The sequence below is a fragment of the Protopterus annectens genome, chromosome 8.part1 (assembly GCF_019279795.1).
Source record: "Protopterus annectens isolate FY-2018-M chromosome 8.part1, PAN1.0, whole genome shotgun sequence".
Taxonomy (NCBI): Eukaryota; Metazoa; Chordata; order Ceratodontiformes; family Protopteridae; genus Protopterus; species Protopterus annectens.
Genome location: NC_056742.1, coordinates 334,859,221 through 334,875,310, shown reverse-complemented (window position 1 = coordinate 334,875,310; position 16,090 = coordinate 334,859,221). Strand labels below are relative to the sequence as shown.

The 16,090-nt window shown below is 37.6% G+C and overlaps 1 protein-coding gene across 4 annotated transcripts in view; it reads left to right on the top strand.

Moving 5' to 3' along the window:
- Positions 1–16,090, top strand: part of NFAT5 (nuclear factor of activated T cells 5) — a 1,437,387-nt gene that overhangs the window by 508,189 nt on the left and 913,108 nt on the right. The window lies entirely within an intron of this gene.

Below are 16,090 nucleotides of genomic sequence, written 5' to 3'. Positions count from 1 at the left end.
AGGAGTGGCTACAAAGGACATTCTAGAGGCTGCTACATGGAGCTCCGTGCATACATTTACCAAGCACTACAACCTGCCTTTATACTCCAGATCCCAAGCAGGCTTTGCTTCGGCAGTCCTGCAGGGCATTTTAGCTACACCATCACTTACTTAGTACCTACCACCCCCAGATTGGCTATGGTATTCAACCCATATGTTATGACTGCAGTTGCATTCTTGAAGGACATAGTACAGTTTTGTACTTACCATAAATGTAGATGTCCGATAGATATGCAACTGCAGTCGGATTTTCCCACCCTCCTACCCCTCTGCAACCTTCTTTATGGGTCCATTACCCCCTTTCCTTTTAGCTGGGGGCTCCTCCTATGGTGTATCTATTTATTACTGTTGTGCATGTCTGGAATTGTTTATCCATTCACCAGATTTAGCCTTCCTAGGAGGGCACCTGGCATCTGGGGCAAGAAACACTGAAGAAGATGGCGTCGGCCGATGCCTTTATACTCCAGCCATTCTGACGTCTGAGAGGAGGCGACACCAGCCGACACCGGACCCAGACTTTGGAATTCGGCAGACCGAGGGCTGCCTGAGGCAGGACAACCCATATGTTATGACTGCAGTTGCATATCTATCGGACATCTACATTTATGGTAGGTACAAAACTGTACTTTTCCTTGTACAGCCAATGGACCCATCACTGCCTAACCTACAGCACATTCAATAAGAGCAGTATGAATGTTTATTGCTTTCTTTTCTAGAGTCCCTATTGCTTTCTTCTCTAGAGTCCCTATTGACATTTGTGCTCTGGCTACTTGGTCTGCAGTGCCCACATTTTCTCTCATGGCAAGCTGGACCTGCAGTCTAGGTCTTCATTAGGCTCCACCATCCTCTAGAACATCCTTCCTTATGTCCATCCAGGAGTTGTGGTAGCGGGGCCTGTGTCCCACTGGTTGAGACGCACAAAATAGACAACATTGAATATTAAAGTTATGTACTTACATAAAGCTAGATCAGTATTGTCTTCTGTCTTAGTCGGCCTTTCCTCCCCCAAATTGTCACAATCTTAGGCTCTTGCTGCTGGACCTGTCTAGAGAACTTGTCTTACTTGCAGTCTTTGACTGATTACCATTTCAAGTCATCTTTGCTAGTTAATAGTATAAGTTGAGTACTCCATTTAGGCAGGCAAACTCTATCTGAGGAACTCTGAGTGGAGGGGAATTATGGTTATGGGGTGGAGTTTGAACCTTGGATCCAAAGTTTCACATTTGTGTGCATCAGATCCAGTCTGATCCAACATTTCCACTGGTTGAGACTGAGAAGATAACGGTGATCTGTTGTGGTAAGTACTTAACTTTTGTTTCACTTCCTATTGACTTAATTGTTACTCCATGCAAACCAAAATGGTTGCTTTGGTCAAACCAAGTATGTGGCAAGAGCCCAGCATGGTGACTCCCCTTCCAGGTAGATCAGACAGGATCCTTCAGCCTGTTTGAAGATTGGGAATGCTAGATAAAGATTCCACTAACCGCCCTAAAAAGAGAACCATCAAACCAGAGTTAATCTCTCCATTCCACCATATGAAGAGTCTAGGGTTTTATGGACTGTTTTACTAAGCTGGTTTATGCACAGGCTTTTTCTGTCAGGACACTAAATTATGGTGAGTATATAACTTCTTTTTATGTCTTAATGTTCCATCTGTGTTGTTGATCTTCACATTTCCTTGACATACCCACCCTCCTTCCCCCTAACCTAAAGTTTCTTATGGTGGATCGAATTTTCTGGGTGACATAGGTCTTCTCTGGATTCAGATAAGGCCTCTCATTTCTCCTCTGTTTTATGGAGATGCTTGTCTTTCACTGTTTATGCAAACTCTGCAGTAATTTTGTGAGGAGCATTATGGGTAAGGCTGAGCTCGAGAGTTTTTGATATGCGCAAGCTGGAATAACTGCTGAGTCTGTTCAGAACCCACCGTCAAGGATATGCGACTATCGACAACACAGATGGAACATTGTGGTACATAACATTTTTTTCTGCTGTACTAGAGAAACTGGAAGGAACAGACTATATTAATTTTGAAGGTACACATAAGCAACTGTACTGGTATTCCACAGCAGGATTTGTTAATTGAAAGGACACATTGTATGTAAGCTCAAAACCTGATCATGAGAAAGCAGCCAAAACCTGTATTAGTAAAGATGTAATCCTGTGAGCAGAAAGAACTGATCCTAAAAAAATGTGGCAGAAGGGCAAAGCATTAAAAGTTGGAGACAAGTACTTGTGGAAAATGTATTCACTGTACGTCGGGCAGAAGAGAACCAAATGTATTCCAGCAGTCAGGGAATGTTGAGGGGCAGGTGAGATGCAATCTGCGGTGTCCAGCTGTCTTCAGAATATTTCTCCTGGAGGATCACAATTATTTTTAGATGCGGAACAGGCTAAGGAGGAAATATAAAAGTTTGTTCAACAAAAAAGCCATCAAGCAGCGGGAGGACTCTGGTTCTCATTCTTCTGATGGTAAAGGTCATACAGAGATTTTTGCCATTGAAATCTTTTTCAGTTTTTAAAGGCAAATGCTGGAGGGACAGAGAAAAGCACCATGAGTTGACTAGAATGACTGGGAGTACCTTGAATTGAACAGGAGTGTAGCGGTGAGTGATGTCAGTGAACAGCAAGACAACTAACAACACCGAAATTAGTGAATACATTTGAGATTACAAAGCATTTGTAAAATATGGCTGAACAAGAAAAAGTATAAAGAATAGACTTTTGCCTATTAAATTTGTGGGGGACTGAAAGGCTTTTGCCCTACTTCATGTCATTAATGTTTGGAAGGACACTAGAGGAAAGAAAGAAAAGGTGCAAAGTGACTACAGGTACAACAATTTCAGTTCTTAACAGCATTTATATAAATCTTTGCATGACATAAATTGCATGTTATATAGTAAAGCATTTTCCGATATTGTATGTTATTCTAAGATAAACAGATGCTTTTTTTTCTTCTGTTTTTATTTATAGATTGATTGACCTTTGTTTTCCAGGAAGGGCTGACTGAGCCTAAAGAATATATTTTCAGCAGATGCCTAGGGAGAAAAGCTCCAATAGAAAGAAAATATGATGAACATACAATATGATAAATATTGATTTTTACAGCAGACAAGTTTCAGATTCGATATATAGTTTACATAAACAAAAACATGGCAAGTGGTCATATTCAGAATCGTATTTACAGTTATATGAAGACTGAGAGGGAAAGGAGAGTTGGACAATGAACAGAAAGGAAATAAAGGGAGAAGAGTGATATGAAGTGGTTGTAGAGCTTGGAAGTAAAAGTAAGGTTCGGAAATGGACTGCAGTAGGAAAACATGAGTTAAAATAAGACACTAGTTGAGGCAGGGTAAGGAGGCAAATATTTAAGGGCTGCGGAGGCAGAGGGCATGAGTATAAGTATATAATTCTTAACCAGGTTTAGAGCAGGAGGAATCCAAGCTTTACTCAATAATTCTTTTAATTCTAGTTTAAAGGACAAATGGTTATAGTTGGTTCTGGTGTTGGTATGAAAGTTATTCCAGGCTTTGCTAACAGAATAGGAATAGAGGCTTTTGCTGGCAGCTGTTTTGGTTTTGCATTGAGAGAAGTTGTTTCTCTTCTGAGACATCTTGTGGGGATGTGCTTTCATGTACAGTATAGAGGACAAGACTAGCATTGGGCTTGGAGATAATATTCTGAGCTATAGAGAGTTGTATATAGATGAGGTGTTATGGGATCTCAAGTAATTTAGGGATATTAGGGAGGTGCAGTGGTAAGTATAGCAAGTGGAGCATATAGTGAATGTTGCTGTTGTTGAAACAGGATTCAAGTTTCCCTCTGTTTAGTCTGTAGATTGGCAACTATGCTGGCTTACATATAAGAGTGAAGATGGTAGGTTAGGTGTTGGCCGGGATAGTTTGGGTGGATGTGCTAAGGTAATTTTTGTGCCTCGATATCACTCCTGTTTTTTTATTCTTTTTTTAATGGTGTTCTGAACATGAGGGTAAATTTGAGATGGTTATCAGTGGTGCCACCAAGGAGCTTGGTGTGTGAGATTAATTCAGTTTCATTATTGTTAAGAGAGTGAATTTTAAATTTTGATTTGTCCATAGAATGATTTTTTTGGTGGTAAAGAGGAGCATTTTTTAGAATTGGGTTACAGCTGGGAGTTTTTAAGCCATATTTCAGTGGAGGAAAATGCTTATTGGGTTATGCGTAAGAGATGGGATGGATCATAAGAAGAGGAGAGATGATAGTCCTCAGCATATTAAATTAAAGAGCTTTGACATGAAGTGTATAGGTTTATTGGTAAATAAATTAAACAGAAGGGGCCGAGGGATAGATCCTTAATGAACCCCATTAGATTGATATGAAGAGAGGAAACCTTGCCATTTAACTAGATTGTTGCCTGTTGGCTGATAAACCAGTTAAGAAAATTGGGTGCAGGATCAAAGGTAGAGAGTTGTTGCTGAAGTTTAGAGTAGGAAACCATGTCAAAAGCCTTAGAGGTCAATAAATAGTGCAGAGAGAAATTTGCCAGTGTCTCTGGCTTTACTCATTATTTGCATAAAAGCGAGGAGAGCAGTTGTACTGTGAAAAGGCATAAAACCATGTTGAGTAGAGATTAGAATTTGTAGGAGATAAAGTAGTTCCCTTTGGACACATTTCTCTAATATTTTATACAAGTTGAATAGAATGGCAATAGACTAATAGTTTGTTGCAATATCCAAGCATGGAAATCTGGAATTTTGTTGCAGATACTGTGAAAATTGAGTGTCATCAGTCTAAAGTATTTGGTTAGTGGAAGGGTTGTGTAGTGGTAGGTCCAAAGTTTGGATAGGTGTCTCCACACAGGGAGATGGGAGAAAACTGAGTGGTATCAATTTTAGTTATAAACAGGCATTTTATAAAGAAAAAATGAAACTTGAGACTAATGGCTTTTGTGTGTGTAATAGTCTAGTTGTATGCAAAGTCAGCAAAGAGGTGTTAAACTAGTGGAGACAGAGCAACTTCTAATTAGATAATGAGTACTTTCAAAGTTAGTGATTGCATTAAAGTAGATATATACAGGAGTCTTGAAGTAGGTAGTTGTATTTAAGAAAAAAGTAGTGAAAAATGGAGGAATAGAAAACTAGCTGGTGTATAGGTCATTATGTTGAGATTAAAGGTTAGGTGGATATGGTAAAGATGAGACCATTGTGGAGGGTATGAAGTGTAAAGAATTTGTGTGCGATTAAAATGTGTCAAAATACCACAGGATACATGGGAAAGGGTAAGAGAAAAGTGTATGATAATAGATGGGAGAGAGTAGTTAGTGGGTGGGGTTATGAAAGTATGTAACAGTGGGATTTAAAGATTGGATGATAGAAATATATGGTTGTAGCCAAGTATGTATAAAGGCAGTATGTGGGGGGGTGGGGGTAGGGGAGTGGAGAGAGCCCGAGTAGAGTGGGATGCACCTTGGCGTTGGAACCTGCATGAAAACAATCAGTAAGGGACATATGAAGTACTGTTGGATGTTACTGTTTAACTGTATCAGGTAAAAAAAATATCTACTCTTGTGATGTCAGTGTTTGTTACATTTGCAGCAGATTGGATATAAGGAGACAAAAACAATGAAAAAAGAAAAGGCCAGATTTCTGTAAGGACATTTACAATATTAGGGGGAGCAAACTACAAGTACAAGTCAGGCTTATAGATGGAGAATTTATAAGCAAGACCAGGCAGTCTAATGAATAGGGACTCAAGATATTGGCTTAATATTCTGAAGTGACTATGGTAACATAAATTCAGGTTAGTGTTCTGGTAGGATGTGTGCAAACCAGCAGAGAAGCTATAGATAAGTAGAAATTTAAGAGCAAAGCAACATGTAATTATCCACATAAATACAGTTTTAGATAAAATTAGAGGATGGAGCATACATCAGAAAGTCAGCAGTGATGACATTTTGAGCAGGGGAAATGTAAATTACCACAGTACGTAAACTTTTTGAGTTTAGTCTTAAGAAGGAGATTAACAGTTCAGATTTCTCTAATGTTGGAATGGGTTTCGAGTACAAGGTAAAGTTATAGCAGCTAATGTGAATTAATTCAGTCCAACAGCTTTTTTGTGTGATCTGTCGGCTCTGATTATTATAGCCTGGTGGTGGGAAGAGTCTTTTATATTGGGTTTTAGCCACATTTCTGTGATGGCTAAAATGCAGGAGTTTTGTGTGTGTGTGTGTGTGTGTGTGTGTGTGTGTGTGTGTGTGTGTGTGTGTGTGTGTGTGTGTGTGTGTGTGTGTGTGTATGTAAATTTTTTTTGCAAATGATATTTTAGCTTCTGAACTTCCACAACAATACCATCTATTCCTCATGACTTTCCTGTGGATTGGTTATACATGACTATTTTTATGTCATCTCCTCCTATCCTGTTAGTAATTGAGCCTCATCTTCTTCTAACCTTGGCATATTTCATTTTTCCGTAAACATTTCCATTTGTACCTTTTCTTGATTTCCATATTTCTCTGCTTTATACAGATTTTCGTAAGATTTCCAAAATATTTCTAGTACCTGTACAGGATCTCTTATCTTCCTTGTTATAGGCTCCATAAGCTTGCTGACAACCCTTCTTTCTGTTGCCTGAGTTGTTGGGCTAAAAGTTTTTGTGCTGCTGCTTAACAGCAGTCTTTTCAAACTCCTGCATATTATCGACGTAATCCTTTACTTTTTTGCGTAGCATTCTGCAGTTGGTCCTCTTCTTGTTCTGTGAGCTTCCCCCTATTTTGTAATACTTTAACATTTGTCAGTCCCTGTAAATAATTCTTGTTCCTTCTTAACCGTATCGTTTTCTTTTATTTTCACCCTGTTTTTAAATTCCACTTTAATTTTATCCCACTTCCTATCTATATTTTCAGAGGAAATTTCTATCTTTTCTAATAACTCTGAAATAATTTCACTACCCATTCCTTAAATTCCCTTCTTTTCAACAGATAGGCGGGAAAGTGCCAGCGTCTCATTTTTATTTCATTACCCTGCAGTTTAATTTTAGTTAATACTCATCCATGATTTGAAATAGTTATTAGATGCGTATCAAAACTTTGTTAATTTCACATTTTCCTGTGAAAGGCAAGTTCTGTCTAGCCTAACCTAGTTTTTGTATCTTGGGGAAAATGTAAATTCCCTCTGAACTCCTACTGAGTTCACATCTTCCATGCCAAATATTTTCATAAATCTTACCCTCCTTTGTTGTATTTCCCCTTCTGGGCCCCCCAGACACATCTTTACTGCTGCAACTCAGATTCTATTCCCCACCTGTAAGTAATATTCCCTTCTGAAAACGGATTATCTCAGAATTTTCTTAAGCGCTGTTATAGCAGTTTTATGTAGAACATAAATATATACCTGTGTAATACTCCTCCCTTGTCAGTGGCCCCTAAGTCATACATATCTACCATTATTATCTTTTTAGATCACTATTGGAGCTCCTGTTGCAGTTAATATAAGTACTCCTATTTTCCTTTTCCCAGGTATTCCCCTGAATAATCACCCTGAAAACCTTTCATTATAAAATTCATATGTTAATTTCTTTCCAAATGTGCCTCCTGTAGCATAGGTATTTGCAGTCTATATTTTTTAATATAGTTTACTACTCTTTCTCTTTTATATACATTTGTGACACCATTAACATAAGCCCTCAAAAAAATCCCCAATACACCCCTAAAACCTATTAACAATGCTACCACACAAAACTATGTACATCTTCAGACACTGAAGTTTTACCCTCCTAATGGAACAGTTGTCTCAAACTGTGACAGCCACACTCACAGATTTGGGTAAACATAAAAGAAAGGTTACCCATGCTATGACGCATGATGCAGACTGTGCTTCTACTAAGTGCTTGTCTGGTTTTGTCTTAACTTTATTGCTCTCCCAGAATGTGAAAACTGTTGAATGCTTTCAGAAAACATTACCTCCTAGCCATTGAAAGAAAGTTTTTTTTTTTTTTTGCTTTTTATTAAGTTGTCTAAATGGAGACATGAGAGCCAGGCGTAGTGCTGCTTCTACAAGCATTTATCTATTAGCTAGAGGAAAGATTTATTATATTCATTGTTCTTTATTTACTTTCTCTTAAAACTTGTTACTTGATCAATCCAAGGGCCTTAATCCAGTCATTCCCATATGCAAGGATGAGAAAAAGCACATCATTTTTTTCTTGTATCATACTCTTTTGATCAAACCTTTCTTATTTTTATGTTGCAGTGTCTACATTTGTTAAAATTGACAAGTAGAAATCGAAATGAAGGAAAAGAAACAGGGGCACCAATTTACATTAGTGTCCAGATTACACTTGAAAATAACTGAGAGAAATTTACTTTATAGCATGCAGATTATATCGGGCACTATAAAAATATTGCTGATAAAATTTTGTTTTCCTTGCAATTAACTCTTTCCTTCCACTTCCCCTCTCCTAAGTATTCCTCCAAACATTAATGACATGAAGTATAGCATATGCTTTAGAGTCCCCTACAAGTTTAACAGAGTCAAAAAGGTCCAGTATTTCCAGGTTTTCTCATTCTGTCTTGTTTTAGAAATATAATTAGTCCTTTGTTAATCCCACATTTATTTATCAATTTCCAAGTTGTTTTTGTTTCTGTTTATCTCCATCTCCCAAATCCAGTCTACGCTTCCTTTCCAACTTACTCTTGTTTCTTCTAATCAGCTCTTGTACTTTTCTCTGCCTCTCTAGCATTTTCTGTTGAAACATTGGAAACGGTTTCACTGGCACAGTCTCTCTCTGGTCTTTATTACCAAATGAACAAGAAGCAGAATCTTGTCAGCTCACCTTTTGTTGGCCAGACTTCTGTATTTCCTCCTTAGCATGTTCTGCATCAAAAAATGATTTTGTCCCTACAGGAAAGAATAGTCCATTTTGGATTTCATGCCTGCTTCTCGACATTCTCTGATAACTAGAATCAATTTACTCCTCTTCTGTCTGGTGTACAGTGAATAATAATTTTCCACAAACACACTACTGTCTCCCACTTTAGTACTTTTTTTTTTGTAATGAGAAACATTTATTAGATTATCACTTTTGACATAGGAAATCATACATTTATATATGTGAAAACAAACCATATTTGACATAAACTTAGTTGCAACCATTATACATCACAAAACCATATTGACATAGTTTTAGTTGCAAAAGTAATGCATCACTTAACTACACAATCATTGACAGTCAGACATTACATAACTCATTCAAATCCTGCCTTCTTTTAAACCTCATTCCTTCCCTTTATGTATTGTTCCCACAATCCCCCTTTTTTCTATGCAATTTGCTCCTGCCCTTTTCTAAAGGTCCCAATTCCAGTTGTTTTATTTCTGTTACTTTATTTACTACTACTAGTTCAGTTGGTTTAGATTTTGATTTCAGTTTTCTGGTGATTGCTTTTTTAGCAGCCACTATAATTAGACTAAAAAAAGCACCTTCCATTTTGCTAAAAGTCTGGCCATATAGTTCAGATTTTTTTTCTCTAATAATGTACTGTCTTGGTATTCAGTTGAAATTACTAGTGAAGTTTAGCAGCATATTAAATCTGTAAGAATACTGGTAAGAATCACTAAATTTTTATTCGTTGATGTCATTAAAAGTGAATAGACTGTTCACACGTCTGGGAGTTTGAGGATTACAGAAACTTGGCATGAGTTTGCGAACAGTTTTATTAACTTAACCAGCCTAGATGTACTGGGAAGTCTTGCAGCTTAAAGTGAAATGATTTTGATAGTTTAGTAGTGTTCTCACCAGTGGTATCCATTTTCTGCATGCTGAATGCACTTGGATATTGTTTCCAAACTAAATTGTTTTTATATTTTGAGTAGTGTATCTAAACTGGAAAAAAAGTGCATTCCTTTCTCCCCACTCACAAGAAATAAAATAAGTTATGATGTAAAAAGTGCAGAACTTGTGCAAGTAAATATACATCCATACGTTCTGTCTGTCAAATGCACAGTCATGTGTATGTAATCATCCTGTGCACACACAAATTGTGTAATGCCAGCAAAAACATTTTACATAAAATAAGCCTTGAATTTATTTACCACAACGTTGTATATATTTGCAACTGACGTAGTTTAAACCCTGGCACATGTATCTTGGTATTACGTTTAACTCCAAACTCTAGGTTAGTCATTCCAGTGTACTCTGCTCTAATTAGACCAGTTACAGTGCACCATTGGTGTGGAGTTTTCCAGATGTGTAGCACAACTAGAAAGGACTTTGTGCTAGCCAAAAAGATCACTGATAAAACCCTTGGCAACCAAGTAAGGCTTGAAGACCTTTCTCTGTTGGCCTGTTGCACTCTTGCATAGAGATCTGTGTTTTTCATTCCATTCCATAAATGACTCAACCATCCTTGATCTCTTCCACATCCACAAGACAACCATCTCTGCTAACATGAACAAAGAACTAAGGATTGAAATCTCTACAAACCTATAAGTGAAGCGCTTTGGAGATAAAAATGTATTGGCAAAAATTTACCGCATCTCTGGAATAAATCAGAGTTGCACGTTAAACAATGTTATGGGCACCTACAAATTTATCTTCAGCCTGGCCTGCTTTGTCCTTCTAGAAGCAAGTGGTACATCTTGGAAATTGCTAACAGCAGGGTGCAGACGGTCTTCAAACTCACTTGCCTTGTAATTCCTATGATCCTAATTGATGTTCTTTTTTTTCAGAGTGATTTGTTGGCTAAATGGTATTTTCTTGTAAGCTTGTCATTTCATATTTGTTGTTGTTAATAAAAGGTATGCGGTCTAAAAACGTGTTTTGGGGTGGAGGATGGGCAGAGGTCTGTATTCTGAAAACTAATGTACAGTTTTCAAAAACAGATTGCATTTGCAGCCACACATATGCCTTACCTTTTGTTGTATTTTTTTAACATTTTTAATTGATATTTGTTCTCCTAACTGTGATATTCTTAACTAAGCCCCCCACCTTATTTTTTAACCCCATGGTCTGTCCACCATAAGCCCCATCCTAGCCATTCAGCCTATTTTTTTTTTCAAAGGGGGGGGTGAGAGTTGATTAGGAGGGAGACTCATTTAGGCAGCCATCAGGACTGGTTCACATTTTTCTTTTATCCCTCATGGCCCTATCAGCATACACACTGGAGCTAGGAAGAAGGACGAATGGCCTCTCACTTCTGCAAGGACATTGCCTCCATGCAGCCATGACCCTTCCCTCAGTGCACACGTGGTGTTCTTTCTGGTCTCTACCAGAGAGATTTACATTTCCCAATATGCCCGTGTGTGTATGCAAACATCTCCTACGAGTTGGCTTATACTTCTCTTCACTTAGTCCCTTCCCTGCCTGGGACCCTTAATGGAACCCAGAATGCCTAGTTTTCTCCATCAAGATTCAGCCAGTTAGTCTTTTAAGATTTTATTTTGTGTGTGTGATTTTTCCATTTAATTCCTTAAAATGTGCTTTTGAAATTTATTTTGCAAATGTTGAGTGAATGAGGTCTCATTCTTGCGCAAATGTTCGGGTTGGTTTCCAGTCTCGTACTGTTTTGCTAATGAAAAAGCAAACTTAATGCAGCAAGATGGAAGGATTTGCAGAAATGGTAAAGCTCACCTGTGTTTCATGTGGATATAGCAGCAGGCGTGGAAATTTCTACTTTTTATTCAGAGCAGAAGTTTCAACTACTCTGTGATAAAAGTATCTCTAGAAGGAGGAGAATATTAAAACTCCAAAGGTTGATTACTGTTGCATACACTGTCTGAATAACATTGTGTATTTGTATTTCAGTCCCGGTTTGTTAGCAACTTTTAGCGCAAGAGATTGCAAACATCAGTAGCAGAAAAATGCTGAGAAAGATTTATGAGCATTTATATGTTATCAAAAATAATAATGCTATAAATGCTTTAAGCAGAAGTATATTAAAATGTGTTCAGTTTTAAAAAAAAGTTTTTTTTGTATTTTTTTATTTATTTATTTTATGCGCTTGGTTAAATCACTGATGGCATAAGGAGAGGAAGTAAAGACTTTCTAGATTGTTTAGAATATGAATGGCAAAGCTTGATGCTTATAGGTTCATAGGTCGGTACTAGGCTATTGGCCCTAGGGCCTATATAAGCCTAGCCGGAAAATGTACCCTGGCTTTCGCCACCCAAGAAAATTATTTTCCTGTGCCCCTGTCGAGCAGAGCCACAGAAGTAATCCCTGGGGTGAATTTCCCATTTCCCATCCATCCAATCATCAAGATTTTTCTTGAAGAGTGCTAATGAGGAGCTCTGTTTGACATAGATAGGTAGTCTGTTCCAGAGTATGGGAAGTCTCTGGGACAGGAATCTATCCCTCCAGCATGTTCTGTTTATTGTGGTGACAAGGTTTAGGTCCCTAGAGCGTGTAGCTCAGATGGATTGGGATTTCTTTAAGTGGAGCATGTCCAACAGCTCTGGGTTTGACGTAGCTTTGTATGTTAGGCAGAGATCGCCCCTGAGTAGGCGATATGCATTGGAGTAAAGCTGGAGTTTTTTGAGACAGTCTGCGTAGGGCATCTGTTTGAGGCCAGTAATCCTCTTTGTGAGGTATTTCTGTGGTCTTAGCACAAGTTAATAGGCAAACAACACAAGAACTATGCAGTGGAAGAAGAATGCAGCTGCTCGTACTACAGGACAATAGTTATATCCAAAATAAAGATTTATTTAAGATCACAAGACGGCCATAAAACAGTACTAGTTAAGCGCTTTCGGCTGTACCCCAGCTTTCCTCAGAACAACTGTTGTGTTGTACAAAAGGTATATATACACATCCAGCTACTCACAATTAAACAATTTAAATAATTAATCAACTGAAAGCCCGCCAAAACTGATTGTAAAATACTGATTATTAAAATGCTTCAAGGAACTATCTACCAAACAATAGTCCTATACTGAATGTAATCTATACATTTAAATAAAATAATATAAACTATACATATAAAAAACTGTACATGTGGGAAAAAATAAATAAATATAACGTAATTTAAAAATGCATTCAACGGACCATTTCACAATGCTCATGTCCTAAAAATATACACGGTATGTCAGTACCGATATTTATTCTAATGCTAAAAAGGGTTTTAAGCTAATAAAATCGTTGAGACCAGGTGGTCTCGTAGAATCTGTTATGATTTGCCATTTACTTTCACATAATGACAGTTTCATTTTCCAATCCCCTCCAAATGGTGTGCAATCTATCTGTTCAATAATGGAAAATAGGAAGCCGTGGTCTTCTCCTTTATCTAGAATGTGTCTGTATAGTGCGTTTTTTGTGTCCTGCTTCCCAATTCTGTACACATGTTCATAGATTCGCCTATTGAATTGCCTCTCTGTTTTTCCTATATAATGTGCATTACATTTTGTACAGGTAGCCAAATACACAATCTGTTTAGTTTTACAGTTCCCTCTACCACATCTAAAGGTAGTGTGACAGATGTCCCCAAGTGTAATGGTCTTACTCAGATTTATGTATTTGCACTGTTTTTAGCATTAGAATAAATATCGGTACTGACATACTGTGTATATTTTTAGGACATGAGCATTGTGAAATGGTCCGTTGAATGCATTTTTAAATTACGTTATATTTATTTATTTTTTCCCACATGTACAGTTTTTTATATGTATAGTTTATATTATTTTATTTAAATGTATAGATTACATTCAGTATAGGACTATTGTTTGGTAGATAGTTCCTTGAAGCATTTTAATAATCAGTATTTTACAATCAGTTTTGGCGGGCTTTCAGTTGATTAATTATTTAAATTGTTTAATTGTGAGTAGCTGGATGTGTATATATACCTTTTGTACAACACAACAGTTGTTCTGAGGAAGGCTGGGGTACAGCCGAAAGCGCTTAACTAGTACTGTTTTATGGCCGTCTTGTGATCTTAAATAAATCTTTATTTTGGATATAACTATTGTCCTGTAGTACGAGCAGCTGCATTCTTCTTCCACTGCGTATTTCTGTGGTCTTTCCAGTTGTTGTAGATGTCTTGTGAGGTACATACCAAAAGGGGCATTGTACTCTATAATGGGTCTAATGAGTGATGAGTAGAGGGGAACAATGACTTCTTTTTTTCTGGATGAGAATCCTTTTGTGATGAGATGAGCCACGTAGAAGGATTTTCTGACCACTGTGGCGATGTGATTATCAAAGGAGAAACTACTGTCCACCTGTATCCCAAGGTCTCATCACATTTTCGGCATTAAGTAGACTACCCGCTATGTGGTAGTTCATGGGTACAGAGTTTTTACCAAAGGGGATGACAATACACTTTTTGGCATTGAGCTTCAGACCGTGGCTTTGACTCCAGGTATCTATCTCAGTGAGGCCCTTTTGTAGTTTGTCCACATCGTTAGGAGTTTCGATTGTCTCCTAGTTTGCAGTCATCTGTAAACTTTGTTAGCCAATGACCTTCTGTGTTAGCCTGCACTTTAGAGAAGTAGATACCAAACAGGAGAGGACCCAGGACTGAACCCTGTGGTACTCCACTTGTCACTGGTCTGAAGTCGGATTTGGAATCCGCTACTTTCACAGTGTGGGTTCTGTCCGTGAGCCAGTTGGCAACCCATCTTGTGACATAGGGTTTTGTACTAGATGGGGATTGTAGTACATAGGGTAGGATACTATACTACATAGGGATTATAGGAGTAAAGGTTTGAATGTTATTAATTTTATTTGTTTAAAGAAATTGAGAGGTATTCATTCACATGACATTCAACTTGTGATTAATTCATTACAGGGTATAAAATGTGTGTTGCATATTGTAATTATCTGATGAAGTCTTCTGTCCTGTTGTGATAGAGAGAGAGATGAAAGCAGTTATCTGTTTTGAAGTTAATAAAATGCGTGCCAATTACCTGTCACATTTCAGTTTCTTCATTGCATAGTTATCCTTCTGCTTTGGGCATAGTTCTATTTCTGTTATATACTTACATTTATTTATAGTTGTATTTATAGGCAGTCTGTCAGGGTGTCATATTTGGTATTGAGGTCTTCTCTTTACTTGCTTCCAGACATTGTTTCTTTGTCCTGTTTACCATTCTAGTTTTGCTTTTCCAAGGGCGAGTTTAACTTCTAACTAGTTTTGATTGTTCAAGTCCATTTGGAGTCTTGTTTTGTCGTAGTATAACCAGTATGTAGCTGGATTTGTTGTACTCGTTACTAAAGGTGCTAAGATGTGCCTGGGATTATTTATGTTCATATTAGTCAGCTAGTGAGCTTTGACAGCCACTGACCTCCGTAGTTTCCTGTCTTTGTATTTAGCTGTATTTCCACAATGAACAGCAGTCCAGTGTCTCTGACAGATGGAGAAGCCTTGTGGTATGCTAAAACAGCACTGTATTAAACCTTAGGAACTGCTTTGTGAACCAGTGTTTTTTGATATTGGTCACTAGATACTATATCACTATTCTTTTAGTGAGTTTTCAGGACTTAATTTAAATATTATTTGAGAGTTGTTAAGCAGTTATGGTGCAGGGTAGCATTCTGTGCAGATGCACCTACCTTTTTTGTGCTCCGTATTGCTTTCGTTAAATATTTCTGAAATCCTTACAAAGGATTTTTGTGCCCTGCAAAGCTAAAGTAAATGCTTCAGCAGTTTTAAAGACTTTATGTGTAGGCATTTTCAGATCTTGTAGCAAAAATAAATAATGCTGTGCACTACTGTTAACAGAAACATGCAGCTCTCAAGATTTTTCTAGATTGTAGTTTTTATACATCCTGTTAAGGAGAGACTAAGCCCTATACAGAATCTTCTTGGATGTTTGAGTTGGATAGTGGGCAGTGGTGTAGTACTGCAAAACTTTAAAAGGCTGATTATGTTTACATCAGATTGCCATGCAAAATGTATATACTGTTTATTTGGCCATTGGGGTGATGGCAGCAGTGTTATTTCAGCTATTTCCTTACTATTGACTTTTTGGAGTAGGACAAGTATCCTATATTCTCAGTATTGCTCATGTGGAAAGGAAATTTAAATGCCCATATACTCTGCATTGGATTAAGGGTTTGTGTTGCACGATTTCCTGCCTTTCCGATG